The following is a 10,554-nucleotide window of genomic DNA, read 5'->3' on the forward strand; positions in this document are numbered from 1 at the left end:
TTGTTTTTGCTGTAGTTCAGATGAATGAGGGAACAAGCTCATGGAGACTTATAAAATTCTGACAGAGCTAGACAGGGGAGATGCAGGGAGGATGTTCCCGGTGGTAGGTGTGTCCAGAACCAGTGGGTCACAGGCTGGACCATTTAGGATCGAGATGAGGGGACATTTCTTCATCCAAAGAGTGGTGGGCCTGCGGAATTCATGACCACATGATATAGCTGATGCCAAAACATTAAATGTATTCAAGAGGCCACTAGATATAGCACTTGGGGTGAATGGGATCAAAGGTTATGCAGGGAAAGCAGGATTAGGCTAATGGGTTGGGCGATCGGCCATGATCGGGATGAATGGCGGAGCAGGCTCAAAGGGCTGAATGGCCTCATCCAGCTCCTACCTTCTACGTTTAAATCGGCTGCCCCTAGGGAGTCTGGTCTCCCCGTGACCCACCACCCCAGCATCCACAGTGAAAGTGGGTGACCCAGTGACCGTCCACGCAGACAATCAAAGCAAACCATTCACTTCCCACAGACCTGCAGCTCATCATCGCCTCCTCCTGGGGAAATACAGGTAAGTACGAAGCACAGGCCTTACTAGTAAGGCCCGGAACATGGACTTCTTTCAAAATTCCCTCAACCCTCTGGCTCCAAACACGAGCTGTCCAAGGACAATGTCTGACCCAATGTCCCACCCAGTCCCAGGAGGTGAGGGCTGGTAGAGGATTGGGGGAAGGACGGTGCATGACTCAGAATGACTGGAATTTGAACCACGGCTTCCAGGAGATAAAGGTGGGCGTTAGGAAAGGAGGTGTTGTCTCTCCTTGTGTGTCGCACGGAGAAAGGAACACAACAACTAGGTCACCCCAGGATGGGTGGAAATATCGCAGTGTGGAATCTAAACCCAGCGGGTGGTGATTGATGCTCAGGGACCACAGAACTCTTTCCTGTTTCACGGATGGTGTTTACTGAGGTGCTGACAGGAAGCCACACTGAATTCACATCACATACTTTCAGGAGAACGTCTCTCACTCGAGCCCAATAAGAAGTGGGGGGGGGAGGTGGAAAGTGTGGGGGAATTTTATCGTGCTGGGGCTGTGAGCAAACCCAGGACTAACACCTGAAGTTTTGCGAGACCAATCATTCGATTAGGGAGTGGAAAGACTTGACAGGGGAATATCGTGAAGAGAAGGTACATCCCCTCCTGAGTAACTGAGGACCACAAGGTCAGGAGATCGAATCTACGCAGAGGGCGGCACACTCTGTGAGTGGATTCATCAAGAGCTTGATCAATGCCTCCCAGAGCAGTGGGATCAAAGGCCAACAGGTCAGCCAGTCTTTATGTTGCTGACAGGGGTCACAGCTGAATGGGTGATGCTCTCATGTGTGGCTTCTGTAGACGATGGTATTGTGCCCGGGCCTAGTCAGTCTGTGAGATAGGACCACACTCTGGGGACCGTGTGCTCAGATCTTACCAGGGCGTCTGCCTTCATTCACTTTGCGATTTTTCTTTTCTCTATGGGTTGTGGGCCTTTCTGGCCAGGCCAACATTTGTTGCCCAGAGGACATGTTAAAAGGCAGCCACATTGCTGTCAGTCAGGAGTCACGTGTAGGCCAGACCAGGAAAGTATGGCAAGCTCCAATCCCTGAAGATCGTGAGTGAACTACGTGGGGTTTGACTACAACCGAAAATGGGTTCATTCTCAGCATTAGCTGAGCTTTTAATTCCAGATTTGTTTTTTATTTAAAATAATTTGCACAACCTACCTACGGTAGATTCAAAGCCATGTCCTCAGCAAAGGATCCCGGGGGGTGACTCATCCAGTGATTTTAACCGCAATGCCTCAGGCTCCCCAATAAGAAAGATTAGGGTGAGAGGAGAAAGATATAAAAGGGACCTAAGGGGTGACATTTTCACACAGAGGATGGTGTGTGTATAGAATGAGCTGCCAGAGGAAGTGGTGGAGGCTGGTGCAATGACAACATTTAAAAGGCATCTGGATGGGTATATGAATAGGAAAGGGCTTAGCAGGATATGGGCCAAATGCTAGCAAATGGGATTAGATTAGGTTAGGATATCTGATCGGCACGGACGAGTTAGCCCAAAGGCTCTGGTTTCTGTGTTGTACATCTCTATGACTCTCTACACTCCGCCCAGTCATGGTGATGGTGAAACCATCATCGCTCCTCAGAAACACCCATGTGTTCGCTCTTTCTGGATTGCAGCCCGTCATTCTTTCCTGGTCTAGCCTACATGTGACTCCCTGCCCACAACACGCAGCTGGCTCTGACAGACCCTGAATGGGGTCCAGAAAGACATCCATTCAGGGGCCACTTAGAGACGGGCACATGGGATGGCCACATCTGCCCGAAACCTGGTGGCAGGGATCAGGGGGTGGTTCCAGACTGAGTGTTACATGAAGCTACCCCTCCTGGAAGCAGGAGGGACCACGTGGCCCGTCTTTAACATTTAGCGTCAGAATGCAGCAGTGACGGAGACGGGGTGTCAGATCCTCCTGGTCAACGTGACTCATTGCTGCCAGAGGAGAAAGAGCTGTCAGGTAGCACGTTGTCAAAGCGAGCTCCTTTGACTTGTTTCTGAGTTGCAGGGGACTATGATTATGTAGCTTCCGGTGTTCATCATCAGCCATGAGGTCATGGTAATCTCGGCCTACTTTCAGAAGGGATAATATTTGGTCTGACACAGAGTGAAGACTTGACTTCACCATGCAGAGGTTAGCATTCTGCACTGATCAGTGAGTCAGCACATTGCGCTTCTGAACCAAGATTTGAGAGGCCAGGGTATAAAGTGTGACATTTTATAAATTCCTATGGAAATAGAACCAGTCTGAGTGGGATACAGATGGACTTTAAACGCACATCTTTAATGCACTGTCTGAGCTGAGGTGTCCCCTAAGTTATCTCAGGAATGTGACTTGAAAGAGGTTCTGGGATTTACGTATTAACCAATCGAAACCTGCAACCCATTCTAAAAGATGAAAGATTTACAGCAATCTAGGCTTGTTCAATATATCATACCAGTTGCATGACAGTATGATCTTGTGCTGTACATTCGGTGTTTTACATGCTGCCTGAAGCTGCGCTCCGAAAGCTGGTGCTTCCAAATAAACCTGTTGGACTATAACCTGGTATTGTGTGATTTTTAACAAGGTATAGAGTCATACAGAATGACTCTTCAGTCAACCCGTCTATGCTGACCAGATATCCCAACCCAATCTAGTCCCACCTGCCAGCACCCAGCACATATCCCTCCAAACCCTTCCTATTCATATACCCAACCAGATGCCTTTTCAATGCTGTAATTGTACCAGCCTCCACCACTTCCTCTGGCAGCCCATTACATACACGTACCAAAATCTGCATGAAAATGTTGCCCCTTAGGTTCCGTTTAAAACTTTCCCCTCTCACCCTAAACCTCTAGTTCTGTACTCCCCCACCCCAGGGAAAAAACCTTGCCTATTTATCCTATCCATGCCCCTCATAATTTTATAAACCTCTATAAGAACTCCTCTCAGCCTCCGACGCTCCAGGGAAAACAGCCCCAGCCTGTTCAGCCTCTCCCTATAGCTCAAATCCTCCAATCCTGGCAACATCCTTGTAAATCTTTTCTGAACCCTTTCAAGTTTCACAACATCTTTTCTGGAGTAGCGGGACATGAAGTGAACACAGCATTCCGTAAATGGCTGAACCAAAGTCCAGGAGTAGATAAGCGATGGCTTCACAATGTGGCTCGAGGGAAAGGAGAAGAATGCGGCCTAGCTGAGTCCTTTGAGAATCTAGTAAGAGGCCAATCAGCCCATTGTGCCTCTTCTGGCGCTGGGGTTTTCAACCCTCATCTTACTAATCCACTATACCTTTCTGTACCCGACTCTTTCTCCCAAAACCCCTGAGGTGGAGCTCAGACCCCCAGCAGTGGGATCTAAAGAGATCATAACGCAGCCACAGTGCAAGGACAGCCCAGGAGATCATGGCGAATTGTTTAGAAAGGAATGATACCTTTGCTGAACAGGAGCAGGGCTGCTCAGTTCGGGGGCAAGAGGGGAGTAAGATCATCCTGGAGTCTCTAGAAACTCAAAACAGGCATCTGCTGTGGGTAATCCCAAGAAAGAGGCTCAACAAATTCGATATGTGACCCTGAACCGCAGAAGGAAGTCAGAGGAGCCCTGCATTTGTCTAGCACCTTTCATGGCTGACTGGGTGTTTCAAAGTGCTTCGCAACCAGTACTTTGAAGTGTGGCCTGAGTTGTAATGTGAGAAACACGGTAGCTAAATTGTGCACAGCAAGATCCCACACTGAACAGATAATCGGTGAGCTTTCTTTGTGGTAGGATAGAGCACTTAAGGATAGTGGAATCAAGGGTTATGGGGATTAGACAGGAACAGGATACTGATTGAAGATGATCAGCCATGATCATAATGAATGGTGGTGCTGGCTCGAAGGGCAGAATGGCCTACTCCTGCACCTATTGTCTATTGTGGTGCTGACTGAGAGGTAAAGATTGGACAGAATACTAGGGGAGGGGGTCACTCCTTCACTACCTCCAATACCCCCAACACTCATCTTCTATGAAATGTTCGACTCAATAGATGGTTTGGACATCTGAACCAAAAGGCAGGAAGTCTGACATTGCACAGCTGAGTCACAATCCCAGAGTTGAACCATGAAGCTTCCCAGCTGACAGCTGGGAAAGGGAATATTAGTTTGAATAATGAGGAGCTCAGTCAAACAGGCAGATTTATAAGGGATGTCTGAAAAGGGGGCAAAGATATCCGGGGCACAGGGGGAAGGAGGCAGAATGGTAGAACTTAGGGTGTAGATTGCCAAAGGCCTGGCTACTGATAACAGGCTGATTAAACTAGGGGATGCTCAGGAGGCCAGAATTGGCCACTCAAGGATCCAAGGAATGACTAACAAATAAAGAAAACAACATATTTCTGATATCATCAACAAACATTGTCCCGTTCTGTCGTCAGTACACAGTGGAAAATATGGTATTGTGTGTTACAAAGATTGTGGGAGGGGAAAAGTTGGAGAAGGTCATTATGTGGGGAGTGAGAAGGAGAACTCTTCAACACTGAGAGGAAGATTAACGTTCCACGGTTAATTAGTCAGTGCGGAGGCAATGTTCAATTTTAATAATAGACGAGACAATGGAAGGATGCGTAAACAAAAACACTGTCGAGTTTACAAAGGATTTCCTGCTTTGTAAAGTTGTTCCAACTGTTGGGGTAAGTTGTACTTGCACTCTGAGAGTTGAAACTGCATCTGAAAGGGAAGGGTTATCTGATCACAGTGTTACCTTACCACCTACACTCATCAAGGTGACACTTTGTAACACTTTCGACACCCATGTAACAGCACAATGAGAAACCACCTCATAGCAATGTCACAGGGTCAAATCCTATTCACCAGGTTATAGGCTGACCCTCCAGGGGGAGAGGGGGGTGGGGGGGGGTGAAACAGAACCGTTGGAGGTCCCACCCTTCAAAGGAGATGCTAAATTCAGACTCTAGAGGGTTCACAATCTCTATTTTGAAGAAAACCAGGTCAATTGCCACAGAAACATAGAAATAGGAGTAGCAGGAGGCCATTCGGCACACTGAGCCTGCTGCCCCATTTAATGTGACCATGGCTGATCATCCAACCCAGTCTCCTGTTCCTGCTTCCCCTCCCCCAATACTCTTTGATCCCTTTCGCCCTAAGAGCTGTATCTAACTCCCTCCAGAAATTATTCAATGTTTTGGCCTCAATCATTTTCAGATGCAGCAAATTCCACAGGCTCCCCTCACACCCCCTCTCCCCACTCTCTGAGTGAAGATATTTCTCCGTAACTCAGTCCTAAATGGCCTACTCCATATACTTAGCCTGCGACCCCTCATTCCAGACTCCAGCCATTTGGAATATCCTCCCTGTTCTTACCCTGTCTAGCCCTGTTAGAATTTGCGAGGTTCTGCTGCAATCCCCCTGAACTCATCGAAACTCTCGTGAATATCATCCTAACTGGTCCAGCTTCTCTTCGTACATTAATCTCGTGACCCTAAAAACCAGTCTGACAAATATTCATGGTACTCCATCCCAAGCCAGAACATCCTTCCTCAGATAAGGCTGCTAATACCCAAGGCCCTGTAGAGTTACAGCAAGACCACCCTACTCCCGTATTAGATTAGATTCCCTACTGTGTGGAAACAGGCCCTTCAGCCCAACCAGTCCACACCGACCCTCTGAAGGGTAACCCACCCAGACCCATCTCCCTCTGACTAACTATGGACAATCTAGCATGGCCCAACCTGCACATCTTTGGAGTATGGGAGGAAACCGGAGAAAACCCACACAGACACAGGGAGAACATGCAAACTCCACACTGACAGTCACCCGAGGCTGGAATCGAACCTGGGGCCCTGGTCCTTCACTACGAAGGCCTTCCTCACTGCGTACTGCGCCTGTATGCTTACTTTCAGAGACTGTTTTCACTCTCCCTCATATTTTTTAAAGAGTGGGGTTACATTAGCTACTTCCAATCCACAGGAACTATTCCAGAGTCTGTGGAACCTTGGAAGATGCATCCACTCATCCACTGGAATTCAGATTTTCAAACCCTAGGGACTCATGGGCTTTTCAGTCCACCAATTTCACCAACATCATTTCCCTACTGAGGCTGATTTCCCTCAGTTCCTCCCTCTCACTTGACCCTGCATTACCCAATATCTTGGGGGCATTATTTGTGCCCTTCTTTGTGAAATCAGAACGGGGGGGTTTGCATTTCATTCCTCCGACATTTCTTAGCTCCCTGTTTTAACTTCCCGTATCTTTGGCAACAGAATTGCAACGTTGCTTGGCAAGCATGGACGCCTGCAAATTTCGAAAGTGGTCACTGCATAAATGACTTCCCTGGCTGTAAAATGTTCCTGGGAATCTTGAACGGCGCTATACAAATGTAAGCTGGTTCTTTACTGTGCCAAATGCTACGTAAGTGCAAGTTGTTGTCTGGGACTCTCTGAACCCGTGACTCAGTGACCCACCGAGTTCCCACATTATTTATATCAAATTCTAGAATAACTCTTTCCAAACTTAGCGTAAAGTTGAGCAACTCTGCAGGAAATGATCTGAGCTTCAGTAAGGTCTCTTTATAACCAGCTGATAGAAGATTACGAGGAAGTTCCAGATCCTTTAATACAGTGATTTAGCAGCAATCAAAATAATTTGTTGCCTTTGTCTAAAAAAGGCAGACAAACAGTGAGCAGAAAATAATGACAAGCTGTAATCGCCTTTTTATTGTCGTGTCATCTGCTGGAGCACAGCTTTGAGGCTGCTGTGGTCTCAGATCACTGTCTTGGTTATCTGGCAGAGTGCTGATTTAGCACATAGCAAAGCCTGCTGGCTGTTGGGGTGCTTCTTGAAAACACTTGCACCATTTTACACATCTCTGCAGTAGCTCCTTGTGCTAACTTCACAGGATGTCAGGCTGGGGGGAAGGGGCTTGGGTGGAGGTGGAGGATATTGGTTCACGCGTTAATTCACAGACAGAAACAGGAGGAGGCCAATCAGCCCCTTGAGCCTGTTCTAACATTCACTTGGATCATGGCTGATCTGTATCCTAATTCAATTTATTTCCCTTGATCCCATATTGATACAGATATAACCCACAGAAGCCGGAATCTTGTCACCCCTTACTTAGACATGGAGAGTCCTTTGACATTGATCCTGCTCCCTCAGAATGAACAGAACCTCTGGCACTCCTGTTTATACCTGTCAGCCAGGGCTCCTTGATTGGGATAAAAATTAACAGCCCCAATCAGGGAACTCATATTCTATGAGGTCCTCATTACAATCCCTGCAGCTACATGAGACACAAAAGAAAATCTTCATTCTTTCCAATCTGTTCAAATATGTTACTACACATGTCTAACTCAGGCCTCCCAGACCAGGTGTAGGGACACTGCCACTGTACCACAAGAGGGCCCCTTCAAAAAAAAACTTGGAACGTTTCATGAATTTGTGTCTTCCATGCACAGAGATCATGCTCATCTCTGCGTCATTCCAAGTTTAGTATCAAGCTGCAGAAGTCAGTTACACTGTATGATGCCCAACCTCCAACGCCCGAATTAACATCCAGCCTTAGTGGAAGACAGGATTCCAGACTGGCACCACCTTTGGTCTGTACCTTCCTTTGAACAGTCTCTGGGTTCAAGGTCTCTTACCCTGCATTCCTTTCACCAGAGCTGAATCCTGCTCAATCCAACCCTTAATCCATTCAAAGTGTCTCAACATCAACATTCTCTTAACCTTTTAAGGGGAGGGGGCTGGGGGGGAGCGGTCAGTTAACTGGGACAGCTGGATTGCAATGCAGTGTGATTCCAACAGCGTGGGTTCAATTCCTGCACTGGCTGAAGTCACCATGAAGGACTCTCTTTCTCAAGCTCTCTCCTCACCTGAAGCATGCTGATCCTCAGGTTAAAGCACAACCAGTCACCCCTTCTCTCTCTCTCTCTCTCTCTCTCTCTCCTGCCGTCTCTCTCTCCCTCTCCCTCTGTCTCTAATGAGAGAGCAGTCCCATAGTCAGGAGAGCTATGGTAAATTTACCCTTTCTATTGTTTTAAACTCTTGCTTGTCCATAAGTATCGCCCTCATAATTTAATCCTTTTAGGTCCAGAGTTATCTCTCGTTGCTGTGTGAAGGGAACCTTAAACATATTTTTTCTGTAACGGAGTGCAGTCGGATATCATGCCATCATGGTTTCTATTTTAATTCAAAAATATAGTTTATTCATAAAGATCTCTGTGCGTACATACATAGTCAGTAAAGCAGTTCAGTTCTGTATGAAGAAACAATCAAACATTGGAGTTTGACTCTATCCAACAAACAAACCAAAGACATCTCTTACTTGTACACGACTATATTTACCTGTATTTGAGGCACCAGGAGGGTATGATGATTGAACAGACCCCCATTATTCTTCAGCAGAGAGCCCTCAGACAGTGGTCTTTCCCCACTGCCCCTTGGCAGCAGCTGTCCCAGAACTCAGGACGTCCCTCAGGACCTGGACCTGCACCTTGGAACGTGCCAGTCTGTAACACTCGGTCAGGGTCAACTCCTCGCTCTGGAAGACCGACACATTTCAGTCAGACCAAAGAGCATCTTTCACTGAGTTGATGGTCCTCCAGGTGCAGTCGATGTCTGTCTCGGTGTGTGTCCCTCGGGGAACAGCCCGTGGAACACAGAGTCCCGCGTCAGAGAGCTGCTCGAGATGGAGCTCAACACAAACCACTGCATCTTCCTCCAGCCTTCCTTCACAATGGAACATTCCAGAAGGAGGTGTGTGACAGTCTCTACCCCCTGCAGCCACTTCGAGGGCAGCCTGCGGTGGTATAGACCAACAGGGCGTACATGAAGGATCTCACAGGCAGAGCCCTTCTCACCACCAGCCCAGCCATGTCTTGGTGCTTGTTGGAAAGTTCTAGTGATGAGGCATTCTCCTAGTTAGGCCTGACCCCAGCAAGGGCCACATACCTATGGACAAGTGCCAAATTTGGCCAAGCCCTAAATCCAGGAAAGGAGCAGGAGGTTGAGAAGAAATGTGAGCAAACATTTATTCTTGTCCAGAAGAAGGGGAGTGGAAGGGGGGGCAACTTGGAACTAAAACAGTGGTAGAGGACAAGAACCATTGAGACATTTAGGATTCAGAAGTATTCAGGTGAACACTTGACATGATGTGGACATCGGAAAAAGTGAGGACTGCAGATGCTGGAAACCAGAGTCTGGATTAGAGTGTTGCTGGAAAAGCACAGCAGGTCAGGCAGCATCCGAGGAGCAGGAAAATCGACGTTACGTGAAAAGGCCTGACGAAGGGCCTTTGCCCAAAATGTCGATTTTCCTGCTTCTCGGAGACTGCCTGACCTGCTGTGCTTTTCCAGCAACACTCTAATCTATGCCAGGGATATACAGAGCTACAGACCAATTCCTGGGGAATGGGAATAGAATTGATAGCTACTTGATGACTAACATAGATGTGATGGTCTGAAGGGCATTCTCCAAGCTGTTAAAAACCTCAATGACAATGGCACAAGAGATTAGAGGAAAATCAGTTCCCAATATAGTTGTAACATACCCAGGCTCGAGGTATGGAAAAAACAAGACTGAACCCTTTTTTTTGCTGTAACTTGCAAAGTTTCCTTTAGCTGCCAGGAGGAAGTGAATAATTAGGTTACTCTCTGTATGAAGCAGAAGTGAATGTGACACGTATCTGCAAAATCTGGAACTTACTGTATTTCTTCAAGCGTGTGGCTAAATGCTTGTTCAAACTTGTCTGGGGCGGGGGGAATTGGATTCTTGCAGTAAGTTTTGAAGCAGGGTTATAGTTACCCGACTAGTCCATGGTTACCCTTTACCCATCATCTTCACCAAACATACACTTCTCACAGGCCTGGCATCTGCTTTGTAATGAAACATCTGGGCATCACTTTGGTTATTCACTCATGGCACACAGCTGTCAGTGTCTGGGACAGCGTTTACAGTATTGCCCATCCCTAACTGCCCCTGAGC

General features: G+C 47.4%; 1 pseudogene; it reads right to left on the reverse strand.

The window, feature by feature from the left end:
* Nucleotides 1-7,984: 7,984 nt before the first annotated feature.
* LOC140455869 (U6 spliceosomal RNA) lies at nucleotides 7,985-8,084 on the reverse strand (annotated as a pseudogene).
* Nucleotides 8,085-10,554: the final 2,470 nt, after the last annotated feature.

This window comes from Chiloscyllium punctatum, chromosome 30 (genome assembly GCF_047496795.1).
Source record: "Chiloscyllium punctatum isolate Juve2018m chromosome 30, sChiPun1.3, whole genome shotgun sequence".
Lineage (NCBI taxonomy): Eukaryota > Metazoa > Chordata > Chondrichthyes > Orectolobiformes > Hemiscylliidae > Chiloscyllium > Chiloscyllium punctatum.